Genomic DNA, 26,825 nt, shown 5'->3' on the forward strand with positions numbered 1-26,825 from the left:
TGAATATGTGTCTTTTTTTTGCAGAGCGCTGGGTAAAAGGTAGCAAAGTAGAAACTTTTGAGCAGCTTTATGATTTGATTGCATGGGAGCATTTATCTAGTAACTGTTTTCCTGAGCTACGCCAGCACCTGATCGATTGCAAGCTAACTAACCCTAGGAAGTTTGCTGAGAAGGTGGACCGCTGGGTGAGCACCCGGGTTCGCAAGGGTCCAGTGGGAGACTTCGCCAAAGGTGGGCAGGGTCCCCAGCAGAGAGGTGGGGGACAGGGTTAAACCAAGGGAGTTCCACAGAGGGCCCCAAAGTAATTACCAAGGGAACCAAGCAGTGGTGTCCCAGCCTCCCCAAGATAAGAAGCCAGTGCCCCCGACAGGTAGGCCTGTTCAGAGGGGGCCCCTTACTTGTTTTAAGTGTGACAGGTACTTTGATCCACAGTGTCCCCAAAGGGATGCTCCTGCACCACCCCTTGCACCCCCCCGCCAGCTTGCTAGTGTAGCCCTGGGAGGGGAGGAGGTGGGTGCCCAAAGTGGGTGTGATCCCGTAGAATTGACCCTTGTCTCGCTAGGAGACTTTGAGATGGTCCCTAAGCCTGCACTGCCTGATAACACTAAAAAGTACAGGCAGTGGGTTCACCATCAATGGCCATAGAGTGGAGGCTCTAAGGGACACAGGAGCCAGTGTAACTGCTGTCAGCTCCCGGTTGGGTCCCCATGCATTCTACCCAGTAGTGTCCACAGACAACTCTGACAACCAGTGTGAGGTTGCTCAGGTTCCCTTTGAGTGGGGGGGTCTCAGGAACTCTTCAGGTGGCTGTGAGGCCCGCCATGCCTGTAGACTGTCTATAGGGCAAGGATTTAGAGAACTCCCCGTGGGCTACAGTGGAGAGGAAATCTCACTTGGAAATGTTGGGTCTGCCTGAGTGGGCGTGTGCTACCACTCGGTCCATGGCAACCAAGGAGGGTGTTGAGAATGATCTGGAGCCTGAGAGTATGGCCCAGATCCCTGCCTTAGAGAGAAGGGGCAGGGGGCGCGGGAAGCTGGCCCCCTTGGTTCCCACAGCCCAGGAGGGAGCAGACCCTGAGGGGGATGCCCTGGAGCCTACCAGGGAGCAGAGTGCCAACCTGGGGGACCTGCCTCAGCTGACCCATTGGCAGCAGGAAGGAGGGCCCACCAGGTAGGAGTTTTGTAAGCAGCAAAGAGTTTGCCCTTCTCTTGAGGGTGTGCAGCGACAGGCTGCAGCCCAGGCAGCAGGTGACATGTCTGGTTCACATCTGATTTATTGGGAGAACAGTCTCCTGTATAGCGAGCCTAAGGCTGCTGAGCCGGGGTCAGCCCGTGTGCTGGTGGTACCTGAGTGCTTCAGAGCCTTCCTACTGGGGTTGGCTCATGACATTCCATTGGCAGGACATCTGGGGCAGACCAAGACCTTTGAGAGGCTGGCAACCCACTTCTATTGGCCCCAGATGTGCAAGAGCTCAGATACGTATTGCAGAACCTGTGAGACTTGCCGGGCAAGTGGGAAGAGTGGGGGGAAGATCAAGGCCCCACTCCAACCCTTTCCAGTTGTTAGTACCCCATTCGAGCCAGTAGGCATTGACATTGTGGGGCCTCTGGACCCCAAGACAGCCATGGGCAACAGGTACATCCTGGTCTTGGTGGACCATGCCACCCGGTACCCTGAAGCCATCCCGCTCAGGACAGTGACGGCCCCCGTAGTGGGACGTGCACTGATGGGGATCTTCTCCCGTGTGGGGTTCCCCAGAGAGGTGGTGTCTGACAGGGAAAACAACTTCATCTCCCAGTATATGAAGTCTCTGTGGAAGGAGTGTGGGGTAACTTATAAGTTCACCACTTCTTACCACCCCCAAGGTAATGGTCTGGTTTAAAGGTTCAACCGGACCTTGAAGGGCATGATAATGGGCCTAGAAGAGCCCCTGAGGCGTAAGTGGGACGTCCTCTTGCCATGCCTGTTGTTTACCTACCGTGACGTGCCAAAGAAGTCCTTAGGGTTCAGTCCCTTTGAACTGCTCTATGGCCATTTGGTAAAAGGGCCTCTGAGTCTGGTCAAGGAAGGCTGGGCGCAATCTCCCAGGAAACCTCCCCAAGATGTATTTAGCTACATGTTGGCCTTCAGGAACCAGACTCGGCGTTTCAGAAAAATTGCTGAGGCAAATCTGGAAGCCAGCCAGGAGGAGATGAAATGTTGGCACGACCAGAATGCCACTCTGGTTGAGTTTCAACCTGGTCAGAAGGTTTGGGTATTGGCCCCCGTGGAGCCTTGTGCGCTCCAAGATAAGTGGACCAGTCCTTTTGAGGTGGTGGAGCGCAAAAGTCCAGTTACCTACTTGGTGGACTTTCAGTCTCCCAGGAACCCCCAGTGGGTCCTGCATGTGACCTGCCTGAAGCCCCACTTTGAGAGGTCTGAAGTGGGCATGCTTCTTGCCACATATGCTGGGATGGAGGAGGAGAGTGAGCCTCTTCCTGACCTCCTGTGTGCAGGAGAGAAGGATGGGTCAGTGGAGGGTGTGGTCCTCTCCACCACACTGACCCCTGAGCAGCAGAAAGATTGCCACCAGCTGTTGGGGCAATTCCTGATTTGTTTTCCCTGGTGCCTGGTGTCACTGATTGGTGCGTCCATGAGGTAGACATCGGGGACAGTCCTCCTCTCAAGCACAAGGCTTACAGAGTGACTGACAGGGTCAGGGCCTACATTAAGGAGGAGGTCTCCAAAATGTTTGCCCTAGGGGTGGTTGAGTCCTCTAGCAGCCCTTGGTCCAGCTCCGTGGTCTTGGTACCAAAAGCTACTGCGCCTGGCGACCCTCCTGAACTTAGGTTCTGTGTGGACTACCGAGGTCTCAATTCGATCATGAAGACTGACGCGCACCCCATCCCCAGAGCTGATGAGCTCTTAGATCGGTTAGGGGCTGCCCGGTATCTCAGCACGTTCGATCTAACGTCTGGGTACTGGCAGATTGATGGGGCAAAGGAGAGGTCAGCATTCTCCACACCAGATGGGCACTACCAGTTCCGTGTGATGCCCTTTGGGATGAAGAATGCCCCTGCCGCCTTTCAGAGGTTGGTCAACAGGTGTTGGTTGGGCTGGAGGATTTCAGTGCCGCCTACCTGGATGACATCACAGTGTTTAGTTCCTCCTGGGAGGACCACTTGCACCACCTCTGGGAAGTGTTGATGGTGCTGTGCAGAGCAGGCCTCACAATCAAGGCCAGTAAGTGCCAGATTGGGCAGGGTTCGGTGGTGTACTTGGGACATCAGGTGGGGAGTGGCCAGGTGGCATTCCTGCAGCCCAAGATTGAAACCATCTTGGCTTGGGAGCCCCCAAGGACCCAGACCCAGGTGAGGGCCTTCTTAGGACTCATGGGTTACTACAGGAGGTTTGTCAAGGGGTATGGCAACATTGTTGCACCCTTGACTGAGCTGACTTCCAAGAAGCGGCCAAAGATTGTGAACTGGACTAACACCTGTCAGAAAGCTTTTGATGCCCTCAAAACTGCCATGTGTACAGCACCCGTACTCCAGGCGCACAATTTTTCTAAGGAATTTATTTTCCAGACAGACGCTTCAGAGCATGGGGTGGGGGCTGTTCAGTCACAGATGAATGAGGAGGGACTAGACCAACCTGTAGCCTTCATCAGTAGGAGGTTACTTCAACGGGAACAGAGGTGGAGTGCAATTGAGCGTGAGGCATTTGCTGTGGTCTGAGCGCTGCAGAAGCTGAGACCATACCTGTTTGGGACTCACTTCCGGGTTCAGACAGACCACAGGCCCCTCAGATGGTTGATGCAGATGAGGGGTGAGAATCCAAAGTTGTTGAGGTGGTCCATTTCCCTACAGGGTATGGACATCACGGTGAAACATCGCCCTGGTACAGAACACGCCAATGCTGATGGTCTGTTCAGATTTTTCCGCCTTAATGATGAGAACTTCCAAGGGGATGGGTACTTCTCCCCACATTTCAGCTGGAGGGGACGCCTGTTAGACCTGGCCCCATTGGTGTGGGTGTCCCTTCCATTTTTCGCTGTTGCCTCCTCTGTTTTTGCTGGTAATAGATGCTCTGGGCGCTGTGCCACTGCCATTCAGTGCCACAGCGCGAATGCTCCCTGTGTAAATATGACCTGTGAATTGGTATATCCATGATAGGCTTATTTGGTTTACCTGTTAGTGCCTAGTAGCGTGGCCTGTGTGTGCCCGGGGCTGGTAAACCACATGCTGCTGGTGGGCCTGCAGCGCTAGTTTGTGCCACCCACAGAAGCAGCTTGTAAAGTGTGTCTCAGACCTGCCACTGCAGAGTCTGTGTGCAGTCCAGAACTGCCATCTTGGCTGTGAAGTGCACCCACTTCCCAGCCCCTGAACCTTCCCTTGGCATCATGTAAGCCACCCCTCTGGTAGGGTGCATTGTATGTGTAAGGTAGGACATGCCCTGGTGTGTGTAGCATGTCCTGGTAGTGAACTACACCCAATTTCGTTTTTCACTACTGTAAGGTTACCTGTTCTCCATAGGCCAGAATGGGAAGTTTGGCTGTTACATTCTATAGTCCTAACTGACCCAAAGAACATGGTAGAAAAACAAATTTAGTATGCCTGGATTCAGAATATTAAAATACATCTTTTAGTGAAGTTTATTTTTATATTCTGTGTTTGAAAATACCACTTTTAGAAAGTAGGTATTTTCTTGCCTAAGCCTTCCAGTGTGCTCTGTTGTTATGTGTATTGGCTGTCTGGTTTTGGAGGGAAAGGGCAGGCTGAGTCAGACCTGGGTTGAATAGAAAGATCTGCATTGGAGTATGGGTAGGGTAGCTCCTTGACCTGAATAGGGCTGTGTCTGGCAAGGTGAATGCTGGCTCCACTTCCCACTGTGCGTCTGATGACAGACCTCTCTTTCTGAAAGGAAGGATGCAGCCTGGTAAACAAAGTGCTCCAGGGCTGGGCAGAGCTGGTTCTGGCTGGGTTCAGTGACTTGTAGCTTCTGAGGACAAAGACTTTTGGGGTATAAATATCTGTGCTGAAATCCCTACAATTTGTATTGCTCCTGGACAACAAGAAGAACCTCTGTCCGTGTAACTGAAGGAATCTGCAGAAGAGGACTGCCCTTGTGCTTGTGTGCTGTTTCTTAGACTGGCCTGCAGTGGTTGCTACTGGACTTGGAAGAAGAGGAAAAGGACTTTGAAGGAACTTTTCTTTTATCTTACTACAGCAATCACCCAAGGGCTAGAAGAGAGCTAGCCTCCTGCAGGAGTCTCAGGCACATCAGACTCCACCACCAGCCTCCTGTTTCCTCCCAGTGAGGATTTCTATCTGCAGGTGAGGCTCCTGTGAGTTCCAGTGCCTCTAGTTATACTGTGGAGAAGATAGTGCTGAAAATCGTCGCTAACGCCCATTTGGGACCTGCCGCAGCTGAAGAGCGTAAGGAAAATCATCGCGCTGCTGCCGCTAAGTGCTCGCTACCGGAGATTATTGCATCACCTGTTTGCGGGCTGCCAAAGGCTCGCTAACCAGAGATCATCGCATCACACGTTTGCGGGCTGCCAAATGCTCGCTGACCTCAAGATTATCGCATCACCTGTTTGCGGGCTGCCAAAGGCTCGCTAAACAAAGATCATCGCATCGAGTTCATCGCTTCACGACATCGCAGCACGGACGCCGAGCGTTCGCCATTTCCATAGCATCGCATCAGGATCGTCGCTCCCTCGGGGGGAGCCATTTCTTTTCATCGCAACAAGATCGCACACGCAACAGGCTTGGCGCATCATCCTCCCTTTGCGGCAAGGATTTCAACGCATCGCCGGCTTAGCGTGGAGAAGTTTGTCGCTTTGTCCTTCACACAGATCAGCGCATCATCCTCCCTTGCGGCAAGGATTCAACGCATCGCTGGTCACGCGTGAGGAAAATCATCGCTACAACTCCTTAGCGACATTTTGGTTGCTTTGCTGCAGAATCCAGGTAGTTTGTGAGTAAAAGGGTCGCAGAGACCACTGCCTTGAACTGAACTCCTCTTTGCACACTTTGAGCTATTTTTGCAGCCTTTTAAGATTAACCCTATTTTCCTAGTATTGTGGATTTTTACTGGTATTGGTCTTGTGTTAAGTCTATATATAAAGATGCTTATTTTTTATAACTACTTGTGTGGTGCCCCTTTGCAGTGTTCTTCACTGTGTTACTGTGTATGGTCATAAATGCTTCACACACTGCCTATGAGATAAGCCTAGCTGCTCGTGCTACGTTACCACAGGGTGTTATCAAAGGGTGTAGCCCACTTACTCTGACTTAGGAAGAAGGGTCCCTACTTGGACAGTGGCCAGCCATTGCCAACTAGAGACCACCATTTCTAACAATGCGCACTTACTGTTGAGCACCGGTGAGGCCAACCATCCATAAGATAGGGTTAGGCAATTTTCTTACTTTTACAGCTTGTATGCGTGGCACATAATAGTGTTTGGCACTAGCGAAGGGGCTTAGAACACACTTTAAGATCTACACCCGTTAAAGATGAATTGACTGTCACAAGCACTACGGCAGAAATGCCTCCACAAGCTTTTCTTATGACAGCCTCTGTCAAAAATCTTTTGACCACGGAGTTTACCATTGTATAGTGTATGCATGCATGATGACTAACACCCTAGGCTATGTCTTGCCTTACACGGGTGATCTATCACCTCTGTTTATGCAAGCACACATGTTGGAAAACAGATGCACCACTCTGTCACTTTGGGCAGAAGTGTGATTTGGGCATTTGACACTAAGCATGCCCACTCACAAGAATATACAATGCACAATGGCATCACGTACTGTTTACCATGATGAACATGTCACTGAGTTGTTTGTTACAAAATCAATGTGTTTCTCTCTTTTGCTTTATTTTTTACTAGGTTGGGTTATGGAATTCGAGTTAGATATTCCAGTCAGTGCTAAGATGCAGTGACACCAGATTGTAGGTAAAGTAGGAGTATAGGACGCCTCTTCCCTGACTCCTATATTTTATTCTCACTTCATTTCACCACACAGTCCTGATGAAGCGCTCTTGGATCCACTAGGACCTGCTGTAGCGCGAAACGTGTTGACCTAAATTGCACTTTTTTATACTCACATTTCTCATCACAGATGTGGGAGCAGCCGTAAAATACTCACCTCTCCCTCCACATTTGTTCTAAGGAGGGTCTCCATATCCTGTACATCTTTTAAACCTTATCTTCCGGATCCCTGAATAAAACTAGGTTCGGGATACCACAAAAGATAATTCTAACTCACTCACTCACTTCTCCAGGCCCACACACCCACATGCACAACTGCAGCATCTCCTTTAAAAAGATCTCCACTAAAGAGCCCTCTTGTGGGGCCCGTGGAGGGCAGCAGCGCCACCCCCACGAGGAGCAACGCCCGATGATGAAGCATGACACTCGCACCAAGTAAAAAAGGAGGAATTCCCCCACCTTCACCTCTACCCAACTTTATTGAGAGAACACCCTAACACATTCCCCAACCAGAATAAGTTGGCCTGTCCTCTCTTCTTTAAGAACAGCTACCCCTCAGTGAGTATAATATATTAATTTATTAATGTAAGAGTAGTTCTGGAAATTGGGGTAGAGGGAAGAAAGTAATTTATGTTTAATTAATTAATAATTAGTTGATCATTAATATGAATTAATAAATTCTTAAATATTTATGGTAATTGTTTATGTTTATTTTGTGTGTGGGTTTTGGTTTTATAGGAGTTTTGGTTTTATAACTGTTTTATTTTGTATAAATTAATTATATTTCTTTAATTGATAATTAATTATGTTAATTATGGAGGTACTTTAAAAAAAAATTTAGATGTGTGTTGTGAATTGTGTGGTGTTATAGGGTAGGGAAAATAGTAATTTTTACCCCTCCGCTATCCAACACTTTCTGTTATGTTGCACTCACTGGAGTGGGAGTATTAATTTTTACCTCTCCCCTATCCAACACTTTCCCTACTGTTGCACTTACTGGAGTGGGAATAGTACGTTTTACTTCTCCGCTATCCAACACTTTCCCTACTGTTGCACTCACTGGAGTGGGCACAGTCATTTTTACCTCTCCCCTATCCAACATTTTCCGTACTGTTGCACTCACTGGAGTGGGAATATTAAGGTTTACCCCTTAGCTATCCAACACTTTCTCTACTGGTGCACTCACTGGAGTGGGAATAGTAACGTTTCCCCCTAAGCTATCCAACACTTTCCCTTCTGTTGCACTCACTGGAGTGGGAACAGTAATGTTTACCCCTCCGAAATCCAACATTTTCCCTACTGTTGCACTCACTGGAGTGGAAATAGTAATTTTTACTGCTCCGCTATCCAACCCTTTCTCTACTGTTGCTGTCACGAGTGGGTATAGTAATTTTTACCCCTCTGCTAGCCAACACTTTATCTACTGTTGCACTCACTGAAGTGGGAATAGTATTTTTTACCCCTTCGCTATCCAACATTTTCCCTACAGTTGCACTCACTGGACTGGGACTAGGTATTTTTACCCCTCCGCTATCCAACACTTTCCCCACTGTTGCACTCACTGGAGTGGGAATAGTAATTTTTACCCCTCCACTATCCAACACTTTCTCTACTGTTGCAGACACTGAAGTGGGAATAGTAATTTTTACCCCTCCGCTATCCAACACTTTCTCTACTGTTACTCTCACTAAAGTGGGAGTAAATTTTTACCCCTCCCCTAGCAAACACTTTCCCTACTGTTGCACTCACTGGAGTAGGAATAGTATTTTTTACCCCTTAGCTATCCAACATTTTCCTTACTGTTGCACTCACTGGAGTGGGAATAGTTATTCTTACCCCTCCGCTATCCAACACATTCCCTACTGTTGCACTCACTGGAGTGGGAATAGTAATTTTTACCCCTCTGCTATCCAAAACTTTCTCTACTGTTGCAGTCACTTGACTCGGAATAGTAATTTTACCCCTCATCTATCCAAGACTTTCCCTACTGTTGCACTCACTGGAGTGGGAATAGTAATGTTTACCCCTCGACTATCCAAAACTTTACCTACTGTTGCACTGACTGGAATAAGTATAGTAATATTTACCCCTCCGCTATCCAACACTTTCTCTACTGTTGCAGTCACTATAGTGGGAATAGTAATTCATACCTCTCCTCTATCCAACACTTTCCCTACTGTTGCAATCACTGGAGTGGGAATACTAATTTTTACCCCTCCACTATCCAACACTTCCTGTACTGTTGCACTCACTGGAGTGGGAATAGTATTTTTGTACCCCTTCGCTATCCAACATTTTCCATACTGTTGCGCTCACTGGAGTGTGAATAGTTATTTTCACCCCTCTGCTATCCAACACTTTCCCTACTGTTGCACTCACTGGAGTGGGAATAGGCATTTTTACCCCTCCGCTATCCAACACTTTCCCTACTGTTGCACTTACTGGAGTGGGAAAAGTAATTTTCATCCCTACTCTATCCAGCACTTTACCTACTGTTGCACTCACTGGAGTGGGAATAGTATTTTTTACCCCTATGCTATCCAACATTTTCCCTACTGTTGCACTCACTGGAGTGGAAATCGTAATTTTTACCTCTCCGCTATCCAACATTTTCCCTATTGTTGCACTCACTGGAGTGGGATATTAATTTTACCCCTGCGCTATCCAACACTTTCTCTACTGTTACACTCACTGGAGTGTGCAGAGCGCGGGATAGAGGCAAGATGGCGGTCGTCTAAGACCGTAGAGGCGCACAGACCGACATAGAACCAGAAACTTAAATGCTGCGTTAAGAGCATTACAGTAATGACTCCAGAGATCCTCAACAAGGACTTAAAACATTCCTCAAAGAGTTGCGGGCGTTATCTGCACCTAATAGGGACCATTATTGGACTGGAGGTTTTAGGACATTTCAGCAAAGCGATTATGGCAGCATCTGAACATCACAGCGGCGGTTCATACCTGGTTTCAACAACGTCCGTGGAGGCTGAGGCTGTGTAGATGGGACCGAAATCAGCGGGTGGTGCCGCCAAATCGAGGACGGTGCGTCTAGCCCAGAGGGGACTGTCGGAGGCTGGAGATACGAGTCGGGACGCCACGACGGCAGTTGTAGCGGCATCACCAGTACAGACACCCAGGCAGGGGCACTGAGGGCAACCAGCTGATCCAAGCTTGGAGAACAGAGGAAGAGGCGGGCTGCACCGAATGGACGCTCAGCCGCTCCACAGTGGTTGATCTGCTGAGAGGCACAGCGGGGAAATCGGCTCTGGGTCGCCGTGAGACAGGTGAGAACAGAATCAGCCCAGAGCGAGGTGTGAAGGAGCTGAGAGAGGAGCTGAGAGTGGAGGAGAGCTTCCCCGCACTGGTTGTTGACTGTCAATATGCAAAATCAGTCTGGACAAAAGGTGGGCCTGGAGACAACCCCCCTCTCCTATCGACCGCTAAGGGGGGGGAGGGAGGGAATAATTTGTATATTTCCGATTCTGATTTCAACATCGATAATTCTTGCGAGGCTAATATGGGTAGGGGTGAACAGGCTTCCCTGCAGGATGATGCAATGACTCCTTCCCAGGAACATTTATCAAGCGCTATATGCATTACCAAGATAGAGGAGCTTCAAGGAGCTTGTAAGGCCAAGAATGGAAACATGGACAAAGAGCCAGACATAGAACCCAGTAATAATTTTTTCTCTGTATCAGATGGGTGTGAGTGGTTGGAGGATTCCTCGGTCAATACTACGGATCTGAGCAATAGTGATCTGGAAAAACTGTATTGAGGGAAAAAAAGGAAACAGGGAGATAAGGATCTTACCTGGGATTACACCCCTATAAATCAACTTACTAATCCTTTGTCTAATGGTCATCCTGTTTCTGATTTGTGTGGGCCTACCCCCCCAACGCTGTAAGCTATTTTTCAGACCATATAGATGCATCGCGACAAGACGCGACAAGATGGACGTAAAGCCCAGGCGGCGATGCGAAAGGTCAAGGGGGTGGTTCGAAAGTTGACCAAGACCTGTAGTGCATTTGGGGAACGGCTGACTGACTTTGAGTCAAGGATTGTCTCTACAGAATCGGATCTTACTACCAACCAGGTGTTAAGGAAATCCCATGAGGCTCAGCTTGTCGATATACAATGGAAGCTAGAAGAGCATGAAAACCACCAGCGGCAGAACAACCTGCGGGTGCTTGGGGTTCCCGAAGGGGTTGAGGGGGCTGATGTCTGCTCGTATGTTGTGGACCTGTTAAAAGACACGCTCCTGGAACTTACAGACAGGAATTGGGCTCAAGAGGTGCAACATGCACATTGTGTCCCTTTTGTACAGAAACAGCCAGCGAGGGCAGGAGCTCTCTAACACGCTATCATGGTATACTTTGGCAACTTTTTGCTACACCAAGCTATTTCTGATAAAGCTAGGCCAGAAGCAAAGAGAACAAGGAATGAGGTTTCCTATTTTGTCCGACCAGATTTTTGTCACACTACTGTCGAAAGGCGGTGGAGGTTGCGGCAGTTGATCAAACCATTTCAGGACAAAAATGCACAAGCCTTTCTGAGTAATCCAGCTTGACTCAAAGTGATTTGGGGGGGCAAACACGATTTTTTGTGTCTGAAATGAAAGCTAAAGAGTACCTGGATGACCTTTCAGTCTAGATACAGATTAGCATTAATTCAGCAAAGAGAATGTAGATCACAGGCTATGTAGATCAAGGGCAATTTCACTTGTTATCACAGGAAATCATGGGAAATAGAAACATTTAAAAAGAAAAGTGAAAAATATGTATTTAAGGATTATGTGTGGGGTGTACAGTGGGGGAGGGGATCTCTTTGGTTTCTGGATTGGAAACGCAGCATGTAGTAAGAAACATAAGGGTCACAAATTTCAGGGCTCTCTGCTCTGTGCAGCCCATCCATTATGATCAGACTCAAGTTTGAGTCTGAATGTCTCTCGTGGGGAGGGTTGGGCAAGCGGATGGGAGTTACGGGTTGGGGGTGGGTAGAAGGGTGGGTGGAGGGAGTGCAGGGAAGGGGGAGGTGAAAACTCAGGAAAAAAAACATATCCAGAATTAATAATGAATCATGTGTACATTTAAAAGGAAAAGATAGAAAACAGATCATTCTACGAAAGGTGGGAGAGAAAAGGAGTAGAGGACCATCATGATGACTAACAAGGGTACTTGAATTTAAATTGAGATGGCGTAGATAACTATCTGTTCATGGAATGTAGAGGGGTTGAACAATAGTGCGAAAAGGGCAAGACTGCCCGAATTAGTGAGGATAAATGTTTTTGATGTAGTGTGTTTACAAGAGACCCACATCCCTTGGGGGAAAAGAGAATTGCTGAGTATTGGAGGATATAACATATTGGTGTGTACATCCCAAACCTCAAATATTCGAGGAATGGCTATATTAGCAAGGACCACTTTGGGGCAGGCTAAACGGAAGGCCGTGGATACACTAGGGAGGTGGGCTATTGTAGAATTAGCGGTAGGGGTTACAGTGTGCTCGATCTATGGATCAAACCAGGACGATCCTCGGATATTTGAAGATCTGGAGTTGGAACTTGCCGCATGGCCTAGCCCATTAATTCTTTGTGGAGATTTCAATATCTCTCTGGATTCACGACCTAGACAGCATAACCAAGGGGGATAATATGGTCGGAAGCCAAGAGTCTATAGGGCATTAACCTCTCTTAATACTAGTTACGGTTTGGTTGATATCTGGGCTACAAAAAATCCGAACAACCCCGGATATACGTATTACTCCTGTCCGCATAGGAAATATGTTAGGATTGATTATTTTTATGGCACAAGAGATGTATTAGATGGAGCTGGCATTAGGAAATTCCCAAAGGTGATTTCTGATCATAACCCTCTGATCTTAGAGATTAAAATTGCAAGCTTTAAGAGAACGTGGAGTAAATGGACATTTGACAGGAAACTTCTTACAAATAGTGATTATATTGAACACATTAAGAACTGGACACAAGAATTCTTCGACATAAATAGATACAGCGCTGGCAGGGGGGCTATGTGGCACTCTTTTAAGACTGCCCTTAGTGGGGAAACCATTAGCTTTGTTGCCAGGCCGAGGACTCTGCGTGAGACTATGAACCAACAATTAATGCATGATCTAGTGGAGGCAGAAGAGGAACATGTCTCTTTAATAGCACAGGGGTGGGAGGGGGTTCAAACTCAGTATCAAATAATTGCTCTTAAAGCGGTAATAAATAGTTGGTTAACACAAAGATCTGCAGAGGAATATCAATCCCACTGAAATAATTTCTATGAAAATGGAGAGCTAGTTGGTAGGAGGCTAGCTCTTCGTTCCAGGCAGAAGAAATCTTTGAATTTAATATACTCTATTAAAGTAAATGGACAAACATACACCAATCCAAATGATATTATCAAGGTGTTTCAGGATTACTATCAAACATTGTATCAAGATGATATTGACAAGGATACAGCCGGATAATACAGGATATATCTTGCATGGGGATTAACATTGAACTCGGAGAGGGGCTGCACAGCTCATCTAAAGAAGATCTAGAAAAAGAAATCTCACTAGAGGAAGTCCATGTAGCACTGCAAGGAATGACGTCAGGGAAAGCTGCTGGCCCCGATAAGATTCTGTTGGAAGTATATAAGATTTTAGGAACAGTGATAACACCTCTTTTACTAGACCTGTTCAGGGTTGTTCAGTATAGTGGAAGACCGCCTGAATTCTGGAGAGAGACGGATATTGTAAATCTTCCCAAAGAAAGGAAAACCAGAAGCCAACCCAGCTTCATTTAGGCCAATTTATTTGATTAATTCAGATACATAAATCTATTCAAAGATATTGGCCAATCGGTTAGGGAGGGTCATAGGACATCTGGGCTCCCCCCGGCAACATGGTTTTATCGCTGGAAAAGAAACAACAGAACATATTCGCAGGGTTATTTCATTATTTGACATCATAATCGGGATGGGGGGCCAGATGGCTATGATCCTCTTTGATGCTGAGAAGGCATTCAATCTGGTGTCTTGGAAGTTTTTATGGGGGTTACTGGAGCTAAATGGTTTTTGATCACAATTTATAAGGACAATTAAAGCAATGTATTGTGAACCAAGAGCCTGGCTACAACTGATGGAGAAGGAGTCTAGCAATATCGTAATATCTAGGGGGACCAGGCAAGGGTGTCCCTGTTCCCCCATCTTATTTGCTTTGTATATCAACCCTCTGGTGGTTGAGCTTTAGCAGTCCGAGAAGATTAAGCCAATAGTAACCAGGGGACTAAAGCTTTGGCTAATGCCAATGACGTTGCAGTGTTAACTACTGATCCAACTGAGGCAATTGAGGAAATTATTCAGATAGCTGAGAGATATGGGCTTATTTCAGGCTATGCTTTGAATAAAGGGAAGACAATTGTTATTTGTACAGACAATATTGATTTTAACGATCCTAGATGAGCAGAATCAGCAGTCTACCTAGGGGTCCGAATTAGCCCAAAGGTGGACGAGATTGGCTCAATGGTTAGAGCGGCAGACCCTGAAGCAGAGTTCTGGCCAGGGACCAGGGTTTGATTCCCGCCTCGGCGGGGCTCGGGCTCAATTTCCTCCGACCTGTCTATTCTCGCCTCGGTGCCTATTCTAATCACGGGCCCCACGCTGCAACTCTGGGCAATAGCTTGCTTAGCCTCCACACCGGCCCCAACAGCGCTAAGGATGCCTGGCTTCACCCTGGGGGTGCCCAGGAGTGGACACTTCACAGGGAAAGCCAGGAGGGGTTCCACAGCGGTATGAGTATCAGCGCCAGGAAACCGCAAAGGCGACACCGCAAGGTGGCCGTCTGGTGACAGTGCGCTCTATAAGTACCTTGACATTTACATTTACATTTACATTGTTAAATGCAACTTTGACCCTCTGGTCAAGTCAATAGCCACGGATTTAAGGAGAGTTAATGGGTTGCATTTTTCTATTATAGGGAGAGGGAACTTTTTAAAAATGACTATGTTGCCTAAAACCCTGTATCTGTTTCGCTCAATACCGCTCACAGTGGAAGACCACCTATTGAGGACTCTGGACTCTACCTTCTCTAATTTTATTTGGCAGTATGGGAAGGTGAGGAGGGCCTTAAAATATTTAGCCCTACCACAAAATAGAGGAGGGCTTGCAGTCCCCAATATTACATTATATTACTGGTTGGCTCTTCTACACCAGATGATCTCCCTGTTTGTAGCAGATAAAAATAGCTAAATAGATCGAGATCTGAGAATACCTACAATTTATGAACTTGCTATTGGGAAAGAAGCGCAAGGGCTGTTATTAAGACAAACAGAGCAGAGCTATTACAAAAAGGTACGCTTTAAAGTAATATATAGCTCATGGAAGATTTTGAAACAGGTTTCAAAATGTATGGCAATTCCGAAAGTTTGTAGATATACTCCCCTGTGGCGTTCATCGTTATTCTCACCCCAGGTTAATAACGCTAAGGGGAAAAGCTGGGAAGGACTGGGTGTAGGTACGATTGGAGATGGTCATGGGGAGAGCAAGCGTCTCAATATTCTAGGCTCCTGCAAGACTTTGGAGTGCCAGATAACCAATATTTTAAATATGTGCAGATAAGGAGTATTCTTACCTTATGTGGACCAACGATCAAATTAGATAAGATACCATTGATGGAAGTTATTACTAAGAAGTGAAGTAGAATTAGGAACATCTACAGCTTATTACTTGAAAAATTACCAGACGACTTAGAAAGAACTGAAACAACTTGGGCAGTGAAACTAGATAATCCAGATGTGGACATTTATATGAACTTATCTCTGACTATCACAATACTTCTATTCACAAGCTTAAAAGCACAACTGTATAAAACTATATTTAATTTATATTTTACACCTTCTAAATTATATATGTGGGGAAAAGGCTGGATGATAAGTGTCTCAGATGTGGGGCAGGACCAGCCACATTGATACATATGTTTTATGATTGTGATAAACTGCTTTTATTGAAAGAAGGGCTGCTTGGCTTTTGGGAGGGATTATTTGGATTCAGATTGGAATTGACCCCTACATTGCTGATTTTGGGATATGATAGCTCCTTGGGCCTCAACACCGCTCATGAATATTGCCTTTTTCTGGGGGCAGCGATATTTAGGATAATGTTAGCCGCCAGGTGGAAAGATGTAGAACCTCCAACATTTCAGATGTGGCTTGCTAGGCTTCTGGGGGTATGCAATCAAGAGACTGTTTTGTATGCCAGCAGGGGCAAGCAGGCTAGAATTCAGGTGAGGATAATATGGGCACTTATTTCCGAATGGAGCAGAGAAGCCAGGGGATTTTAAGTAAGAAGATGGAAGGCTTTTCGTCAATAAAATGCTCCTGCGTATTAAGAATTAAAGGGGTTTAAGAAGTGTTGTGTCCTAAAGGTTTGAAGTATAATATTATCTGTCCAGGGGTTAACACATTAATTGTAAATTGTAAATACATGTCAAGTCAGGTTTCCATGGCGAGTATTCGCCTAATGGTAGTACTTGTTCCAGCATTTTTGCATGATCCAATAAGTTGGGTTTCATAAGAATAAATTGTTAAACTTCATGATTTACATTCTGGTTTTGACTCCCTTAATTCCAAAGCTTCTCGAAATGTTATTTTAGTAAGTGATCTTAATCTGGATTTGATGCCAAAAGTTGTTCCTGCTTCTCTGAACCGTTTTGTATTGCACTAAATTTTATTTTTTTATTTTGAACTCTTTTATGATCTGCTTAGCTGATATTTATACTTGTGTACTGTGTTAATTGTTTTATGATCTGATTAGTCTATCTTAATTTGGATTTGGTGTTAAAAGATGTTCCTGCTTCTCTGATCCGCTTTGTATTGCACTAAATTTTATTTTTTTATTTTGAACTCTTTTATGATCTGTTTAGCTGATATTTATTCTTGTGTACTGAAACAATTGCTTTATGATATGATTAGCTGATCAGTATTTTTTGTAAGGGGCATTTTCTGGATATGGATACAAATAAAATAAAAAATAAAAAAGGAGTGGGAATAGTAATTTTTCCCCCTCCGCTATCCAACGCTTTCCCTACTGTTGCACTTACTGGAGTGGGAATAGTAATTTTTACCCCTCCACTATCCAACATTTTCCCTACTGTTGCACTCACTGGAGTGGGAAAGTAAATTTTACCCCTCCACTATCCAACCCTTTCTCTACTGTTGCAGTCACGAATGGGAATAGTAAATTTCCCCATGCCGCTATCCAACACTTTACCTACTGTTGCACTCACTGGAGTGGGAATAGTATTTTTTACCCCTTCGCTATCCAACAATTTCCCTACTGTTGGACTCACTGGAGTGGGAATATTAAGTTTTACCCCTGCGCTCTCCAACACTATCTCTACTGTTGCACTCACTGTAGTGAGAATATAAATTTTTCCCCCTCCACTATCCAACACTTTCCCTACTGTTGCACATACTGGAGTGGAAGTAGTAATTTGTACCCCTCCACTATCCAACATTTCCTCTACTGTTGCACTCACTGTAGTGGGAGTAATAATTTTTACCCTCCTCATCCAACACTTTACCTACTGTTGCAGTCACTGGAGTGGAAATAGTATTTTTTACCCCTTAGCTATCCAACATTTTCCCTACTGTTGCACCCAATGGAGTGCAAAAAGTAAGTTTAAAGACTATTAAATATTTTAATGTTTTAATTTATAATATAATGTATTTTGTATTAGATTTTATGTTATAGGTATATGTATATATATATATATATATATATATATTATCTACTGGCGGTCGCCAGTAGATAGTTATAGTTAGGACCGTGTTTCCATAGGAAATCCGCAACATTCTATTTGGAATAACTTTGGCGCTGGTTGACGAATCCTCGCGAAATTTTCAAAATAGGTGGGGCGCTCCGCTCCGCTCCTACCCTGAAAGTCTCGGGGGGATTTCGTCAAGCGGGGGCTGAGAAAAAAGGGGGGTCCCAAAATGCGTTTTCCCCATGCAATTTACCATAGAGACCTTTAGTCCAAGGTACAGCCCGAACGGCTGAACGGAATTACTTGAAATTTGGCAGAGAGGTAGTCCTCAGCTCAGGGAAGTGCCTTCTGCAGGTCTGGTGTCAATCTGTTCAGTAGTTCCTGAGAAAATCAAAAGTAAAATCATATATATATGTGGGCGGAGCCTAACCACACATCTCATCCTGAGATCTGATTGGCTGTCAGCACTTCATCCAAGAAGTGTTGGCAGCCATCTTGGGACCAATATACATGATAGCACCTCATTAAAACGCATTGCAGTTAATAGAAGGTTTTAAGACTTTAGTTACATTATAAATCATTTGTTGATGGTACCATACTAATTTTAGGAATTGTGGTATGTTCTAAGGTGATTTCACCATGTGAAAAAGCCTTCTGCTGGGATATCATGATTGAGAGAAAAATATTTTCCCACAGAGGTTTGGAAGGTGATCTATAAGCTAAACTGAGAGCATATTTTCTGTAAATTCACATTATCTTTCTCAGTCATATGAGAATGAAGTCTGACATTCTCAGTAAAACATGTACATCCAACAAGGGCAGAGACTGTCAGTTGATTCCTTTGTGTTCTACTGCAGCTTCCCAGAGTGTTCCAAAGAACAACTAGAGCGCTAACAGTCCTACTTATGATAAACGTATGGCACACCTGAAGCCATCTTGCTTGGATTAAAGTGGTAACTCTTAAAACATTTAATTTAAAAAGGAACAAAATGAGGGGGTTCATTTTTCCATAAAAAGTATGATTAGTGCTGCAGAAAGAAAAATTAGGGCACATTTTGAGTGACTTCTCAAATCCTCTTCTGTTTCATTAAAAAATTCTGACATGCAGACTGAAACTTGCACTTTCAATACCAGCAGCAGTTTTCCCTGGTGAGCAGTAGCTTTACTACAGTGATCTAATGAGCAAAAAGAGTGCTAACATTCTGAATTTATGGCAAATGTGTGACACATCTGAATGCCTTCTTGATGGAATCAAAGTAAAAAACTGAAAGTATTTCCTACTGAGGAGACTGCAGTAAATGAGGAAATTAGGAAACTTCATAACAAATAAATCTCCCAAGATGGCCACCGGAGAGAAAAGAGACCAAATGTAGCCCAAAATCACCCAGATGTAGCCCAAATATAGCCCAATGACAGAAGTGTGCAAAACACTTATTATTTTGTGTTTTGCAGTGTTATATAGTGCAGACTTGTCAGGTATTGGAGTGCTTTACATGAGCATTGGTTACATCACACAAGAACAAATTCATTTTGGTTGTAGACAAGAGGAGACTAAGTGATTTGACCAGAATCACAGAATGTCAAGCTGAAGCAGAAACTCCAACCTGGTTCCCCAGTGGCAAAGTCTGCAGTTCTGGAAGTAACACCACATCCTCTCCCCTAAGTGCAACATTTAATCAAGTGGTCAACTGGATAAAAAAACATAAAGATAACAAATAATTTAAAAGTGCTTTGTCGCTATTTGAAAACTCAGAAAATATGTCCTTATTTTAGTCTTTTAGAGCACTAACCATAATTTTGAGGCCAATAAGACCCTCTCATATATGTAATTTCTAAAGGAAATGCTCTAGGTATTAAAGTTTTGATTACATCAAGATGACGTCAGGCGTTCCACAGTTTTGTAATAAATATAGAATGTTAGCAATCTAGTTGTTTATTAGGATACTGTTGAGAGGCAGAGGCCAGGGGCACGGACTCTGAAAATTGAAGGCAGGTAGGGGGGTGCAAAGGCAACAATTTAACCACACTGAGCAGGCAGGAAGGGCCGTGGCAGCACAACAGACTATGGAGGGCAGTGGAAAGGGGGGCAGGAGCAACAAACCAACAATACAGGACTTGCAAGAGAGGCTGTGGCAATGTAATAGACAGGAAACGTCCAATGTTTTTAAGCTCAAATGGGCTTTATTTGATCTGTCTCCTGTCTACAATCTCCTCTTTTTCAATGTAACTCAAAGGGGAAAATCAATACCCCAGTTTTTTTTCAAAATCTCCCTCTTACCAAGTTCAAAATGTTCGCAAGTATGGTACATTGGATCATGGAAGGAAATGGGGTAGGGACATGGACTTGGATAACAGAGGACAGGAGGGACATGGAGAGGTGCAGCAAACTGACCCTGCAGGGCAGGCATCAGGGTTTGCAGCAGCACAATACACCACACAGGGCATGCGGGATGGGAGTGCAGCACAACAATCCATAGAAAGTAAGAGGGAGGGGACAGGACCATGCACATGGACAACAGAGAACAGAGGGGCAAGAGGCAATGGTAGCTAGCTGACCATAATGGACAGACAGGAGAGAAAGCTGCAGCATAACAGACCATAAAGAGCAGGAGGGACGGATCAGGGGCACTACAATGGAACAGACAAGCCAGGAGGGGGGGAGTAGGGGTCTGCACATGTAAACAGAGGGCTGGGGGCAAGGGGGCAGGGCAGGAGCAGCAAGATAGCCATGGAGGTCAGGCAGGATGGGCACTAGAAGCAAGACACAACATGAAGAGCAACAGTGAGACTGTGATGGCATACCCACAGACCATGGAGGGAAGGTGGGAGGGGGTCAGGGGCAGCTAACTGACCACACAGGGAAGGTGGGAGGGGCCATGGCAGCACAGAAGACCATGCATGGCAAGTGGGAGGGTTAGTGCAGCACAATGGCTATGATGGGCAAGAAGGAGGGTGCAGGGGCATGCACAAAGGACGATGGAGGATAGAAGGGAGGGTCAGGACCTGTGCACAGACAAGAAAGTTCAGGGGAAGGGGCCTCACAACAGACCGCACGGGGCAGGCAGGAGGAGCAGTTGCAGCACAACATACCAGGGAGGGCAGAAGGGTGTGGCAGTACAATGGACCATGTAGGACAGGAGGAAGAGGATAGGGGCATGGCATGTGGACAGGCAGGGTGGAGGTGGCAGGGACAGGTTACAGTCATCTGACAATGCTAGGCAGGTGGGAGGGGAGTGGCAGCTCAACAGAACACTCAGAGTAGCTAGGAGTGGCAGGTCCATGGAACATGGTGGGCAAAAAGGATGGAGCAGGGGCATGCACAAAGACATCGGAGTGCAGGGGGAAGGAGAATAGGAGCAGCAAGCTAAGCACAGAGTTTAAGCAGGAGGTCAATGATGGGGCATAGAATTGGGCAATGGAGGGCAGGAGGAGTGGACTGGTACATCATACTAAATTGAGGGCAGTGGCAGCACATCAGACCATGCATGGCAGGAGGGAGGAGGCTAGTCCATGGATTCACACAACAGAGGATAGGGAGGAGGGGGATGGGGCAGCAAGCTAACTGTTCAGAGAAGGCGGGTATTAGGAACTTTATTGTTTTTAAAACGTGTGTCTGTGTGAACTACTTAAAATATGAACAAGTATGCAGCATAATCTCACTTTTATTCAGGAAGAAGAGGACGTTTGTGACTGTGACTCCAGGCTCACTTGGCAGAAACACCCCCTGACCCTCCACCCCCTATCGCAAAATGTAATGCCCGTGAAAAGGGTAGGTGAACACAGTGTTATATAAAACATAGTCCTGAGAGCACGATTGAAAATGAAAACTAGATATAGTTTATGGTATAAACTATGCACCAAAAAGTGTGATATGAGATGAACCGGGCGTGAAATATAATATGCAATACATTGTGCGCAATGACAGATTCATTGGAGAGCGCGAGATAGCACAGGCACTAGCGCGTGCAATGCGATATGCGCCTTGGAGTGTAATATGCACAGGGCAGTGTTGTGTAACCTAACTAGTCTTTAAAGTTGTAATATAAAATATGTGCTGGGGAGTGTAACGTTGCATATGCACTGTGACAAAGATATGGATCCCAGATTGTAATATGTATGGCATAGCACTGTGCGTTATAACATAGGCATCGAGGAAGGCACGTTAGATGGGGCAATATAACCCGTGCGAAGACAAGTGTGGCATGACATATTCACGGGGTGGTGTTACAGTGCACTTGGACTAGAGAGTGTCATAGCATATGCACTAGCTGGTGGAATACAACAACACAGAGGTGTGTGGCACTCGGCAGGCAATGGTGGGTGTAACACAGCATTGGGCTCTGCCAGGAGCGCGCTGTGACTCTCAAGTGATGTTCGTCCCCTTTCCAGAGAGTAAAATAAAAATTATTACACATCCGGCAGTGGATGTGTGTTTTATTAACCGCGAGGGGGGTTTCTTGCATAGTTTTGGTCAAATTTTTGTTGAATCCCCTTTGAATGGCTTGGTGTGCATGTGTATTAAATGTGCCCGTCAATAGCTACCCATGTTTGTATAAATAAACGACAAGGGTGTCTACCGGGATTAGGCACGGTAGGGCATCAGACATGTCAGAGCTTCACTAGTGGTGTAAATACATTCCATGTTGATTCATTGTATGCATAGTCGCCTTTTAATGAATATTACGCAAATCGTCATGGTGATAGGTACGTACGGTTTTTCCAGCATGTCCTAGGTGTGTCTATAAATATATATTTTTAAAAAATAATAAAAAACAGTGGCCGGCCCTGGGGATTGGGGTCAAAAAAATATAATTAGGAGACAGGCCCTGGGGGATGGGGTCATCAGGGCCAATAAATTAGAATAAGAAGGGGAACCACAAAGCCCCCCTTCTTAAAAAATTAAAATAAATAAAAGACTGGCATCGTGCCGGAGGCCACGCCCCCTCCTTGCAGCACTCTGCAAACGCGCCCCCTGGCGAGTTGTAAGTTGGGGAATTAATTCCTCTTCAATACTGAGGGTCCCTGAGGGCCAACTAGCCCAACAGGCATCTCCAGTATGCGCCAGGGAGCTGCGCTACAGACAGGTGTTCTGAGGCCAAGCCCCTTTTTACACCTCTCTGCAACGCAGCTCTGTGGCACTTACTGGAGGTACCTAGTGGTCTTGTTTGACCCTAGGGACCCTTAGGATTCAAGGGGACTTAATCTCTCAACTTAGAACAGCCACAGGGCGCGTTTACACAGTGGTGAAGGGAGGGGACGGAGCCTGAGGTGACGAGTGCAAACACGCACTATGGAATGTTTTAAATTGGGGATATAATTTCCCTTCAACACTGAGGGCCCCTGGGGGCTAACTAGCCCACCAAGTGCTTCCAGTAAGCGCCACTGAGCTGCATTGCAGAGAGGTGGTCCAGGCCGTGCCACTTTTTACACCTCTCTGCAACGCAGCTCTGTGGCACTTACTGGAGGTACCTAGTGGGCTAGTTGGACCCTAGGGACCCTCAGGATTCAAATGAACTTAATCTCCCAACTAAAAACGGACACAGGGCATGTTTACACAATGGTGAAGGGAGGGGACGGGGCCTGAGTTAACGTGTGCAAAAATGCCCTGTGGCCTGTTTTAAGAGGTAGTTTTAATCCCCCTGCCCTATTATATACTAGGGGCTTACAGAGGAGGTCATGCTAATCACATGGGGACCCGAACGCATAATGTTCCCTAGTGTATGTAGGTGTTTTCACTGTATTCTAAGTGTCTTTTAACATAGCACTGGCTCTAGGACTGGTTAGTCAGACTTAGTTACCATCAGTATCCGTCTGAAAAAGTTGGGGGTACAGGATGGTTTTGCAACAAGGATTCTTTCTGCTCTTCTTTTTGTTCTTTCTGCACGTTATCCTTCTTCCTGCACTTTTCTTCGTCTTTGAGGACTTCTGTTGCTTCTTTCTGCTCTTCTTTTTTTTCTTTCTGTGCATGTTTTCTTCTTTCTTCACATGTCCTATCTCTGTAGGCATATTTAGAAATTAGCATTTAAAAAACCTTTGAAATTCACAGAAAAATCCATAGGTTTCAGGCACGTTATAGTTAGGACTTAGCATTAAAAAAACCTCAGAAATTCACTGAAAAAACCATAGGTTTCAGGGGTGTTATAGTTAGCTCGACTTTTCACTTGTACAAAACCATTGAAATTCCCCCGTTATAGTTAGTTCAACTAACTATAACTCGCGCGCCCGCAATGCACTGCTGATGACGTCACATATTACATCACTCATGACATGGTCAGTGACATCACTCATGACATCACTGATGACATCTCAAATGACATCACTGATGACATCACTGATGACATCATCCGTGTGATAGAGTGGCAGACCTCCTCTCACCCTAATATAACCTTTGATACACACATTCAAAAATAGAGACTAAAATTTTCAAAACAATGGACATACCAATACCAGTTACAACAACCTCTTCAGTAATTCTAAGATCCACATACACATCCACTCATTCACCAACAGTCCTATACAGTCACTCATACATGTACTCACTCATCATATGTACTCATACACCTATACATCCTGTTACACAATGCCACTCATCCATAGAGTTACTCACACACATAGTCACTCATGCTAATAAAGAATCAAACATACATTTACTTGCATATACAGTTATACACACACCACCACACTTACTTCTACGGAAACTTACACATACTTAGTCTTTTAAACAATCACTTATAGAAGCACATACTTATTCATACAGGAACTCTTTCAATCTCTCACTCTCACATATACTCTCTTATATACACCAATAGTCACATATACTAGTTTAAAACATATGTAGTTACTCATAAAGACACTATTGAGACAGTCATTCACTCACTAACACACCCATACACACACTCATCCACCCATACAGTCCTGCACACATGCTGTCTTCAACACATACAAACAGTGAATCACTCATTCATGCACCTATGCACTACGTAATACCCCCCAAAGAACCATGCAGACACTCAGACTGATACTCAAAAAACCAACTAATAACCTATATAGACACCCATGTAGCTACTCACCAACCCATGCAGCCTCTTATACACAAAGTGAGAGACTGATACAGATATTTACATATTTAAACATTACTCACTAAGCCATGTGTTCACTATCATACACTTAATCAGTCAGTTACACAATCAATTTTTCAAAAAAATATCATCCATTTAGACACTTATATACCCATTTATTCTTCCATCGACCTTGAGATATACATATATAAAACATATTTAATTTTCAGAAAAACAGACATTCACTGATTGATATCATCAGTGATGTCATCAGTGATGTCATTTGAGATGTCATCAGTGATGTCATGAGTGATGTCACTGACCATGTCATGAGTGATGTAATATGTGACGTCATCAGCAGTGCATTGCGGTCGCGCAACTTATAGTTAGCTGTACTAACTATAACGGGGGAATTTCATTGGTTTTTTACGAGAGAAATGTCCAGCTAACTATAACGTGTGTGAAACCTATGGTTTTTTCAGTGAATTTGCAAGGTTTTTTAAATGCTAATTCCTAACTATAACGTGTGTGAAACCTATGGTTTTTTCAGTGAATTTGTATGGTTTTTTAAATGCTAATTTTTGAATTTATTAAATTATATATTATTTTTTTTTATAAAAAAAAAATTCCTATGTATTCATTTATATATTATCTGTATCCTTTTATTTGTTTTTGCTCTTTTTTTTTAACTTTCAATTAGGATAAAGTTGAACAGTTTATTTAATTTTTGCAATTAATTTTTCTCCACTTTCTTTTTATTTTTATATCAATTCTTGGGGTGCGCGCTCAGAGCGCGCACCTAGTACGTTTTCGTAAGTTTTTTATGAATACCGTCGTACGTTATTTACGTACGCATACATACGTTTTAGTGCGCGCTGGGAGCGCGCACCCAGTACGCATGCGTACGTACGTATGCGTACGTACGCATGCGTGTGTGCGTCGTACGCGCTCCACGCGGTTCACTTCCGTATACGCTTAAATTACGCGCGTTTACGTTCGCGTATACGCGTATGCAACGTATGCGCGTTACGTACGCGCATATGACGTATGCACATGCGCTCCTACGCGTTCACGCATGCGTAATCACAAGGTGCGCGCTCGGAGCTTGCTCAGTGCGCGCACCTCGGGTTATATGCATAATAAAACAACACTTCTAATTGGTTAACATTACTTTCAGTTTCTGATTGTTTCAACACCATACCCAATCCCCTCATGGCAAGTCATGTGATCAAGAATCATCACTTTTGATTGGTTTGAAGTACTTTCAGTTCCAGATTCTTCGCAAACCACACCTACTCCCCTCATTATTAGTTCTGATTCCTCTGGAGAAGGAGCTATTCTGTTGTTGAGAGACAATGGCTGAACAGCAACCATCTTCAGACACTGACCAGGACACTCTTGAGAGGCAGAGGAACAGGAAGCAGAAAGACAGCTTTATATGGCAGTTCTTTACTTTCCCAGAGGGACAAAAAAAGGTAAATGCACCGAAAGTTACTTGTACATTGTGTCAAAAAGTCTTATCACGTGGGAATGCTAACAAGAAGTATTCTTTTAGCATACACACAATGACGAGGCATGTTGAGGCAATGCATCCAGTATCTTTTCGTCGAGCTTCTGGAGCAAACCCTCCACCTGCTCAGCCGACGACATCTGCAGCAGCTCAGCCGAGCACATCTTCGGCAGCTCAGGCGAGCACTTCTTCTGCAGTGGTGCCTTTGCCTTCTTCCACACCTCTTATTGGACCACCTTGTTTGGCGAGGTTGTCCACATGCTGCACTGATTGCGGTCGACTTATTTCTGTGGGTGAGACCAGTCTTGATCTTATTCAGAGAAAATTTGATGCGCATGAGTGCAGTAGGCCATAGATGTTTTTTCATTTTTTTCGTTTTTCTCTTCCTGTTTCCCTACACTAACTCAAGGGCTCTTTTAAGAGCCACTTAAAAACTAAACCCCAAAAAATGTTTTTTTTTTTTTTAGGGTGCGCGCACCCTGCGCGCACCCTAGGATGTTTTTAAAAAAATTTTTTTTTTTTTAA

This window comes from Triturus cristatus, chromosome 11 (assembly GCF_964204655.1).
Source record: "Triturus cristatus chromosome 11, aTriCri1.1, whole genome shotgun sequence".
Classification (NCBI taxonomy): domain Eukaryota; kingdom Metazoa; phylum Chordata; class Amphibia; order Caudata; family Salamandridae; genus Triturus; species Triturus cristatus.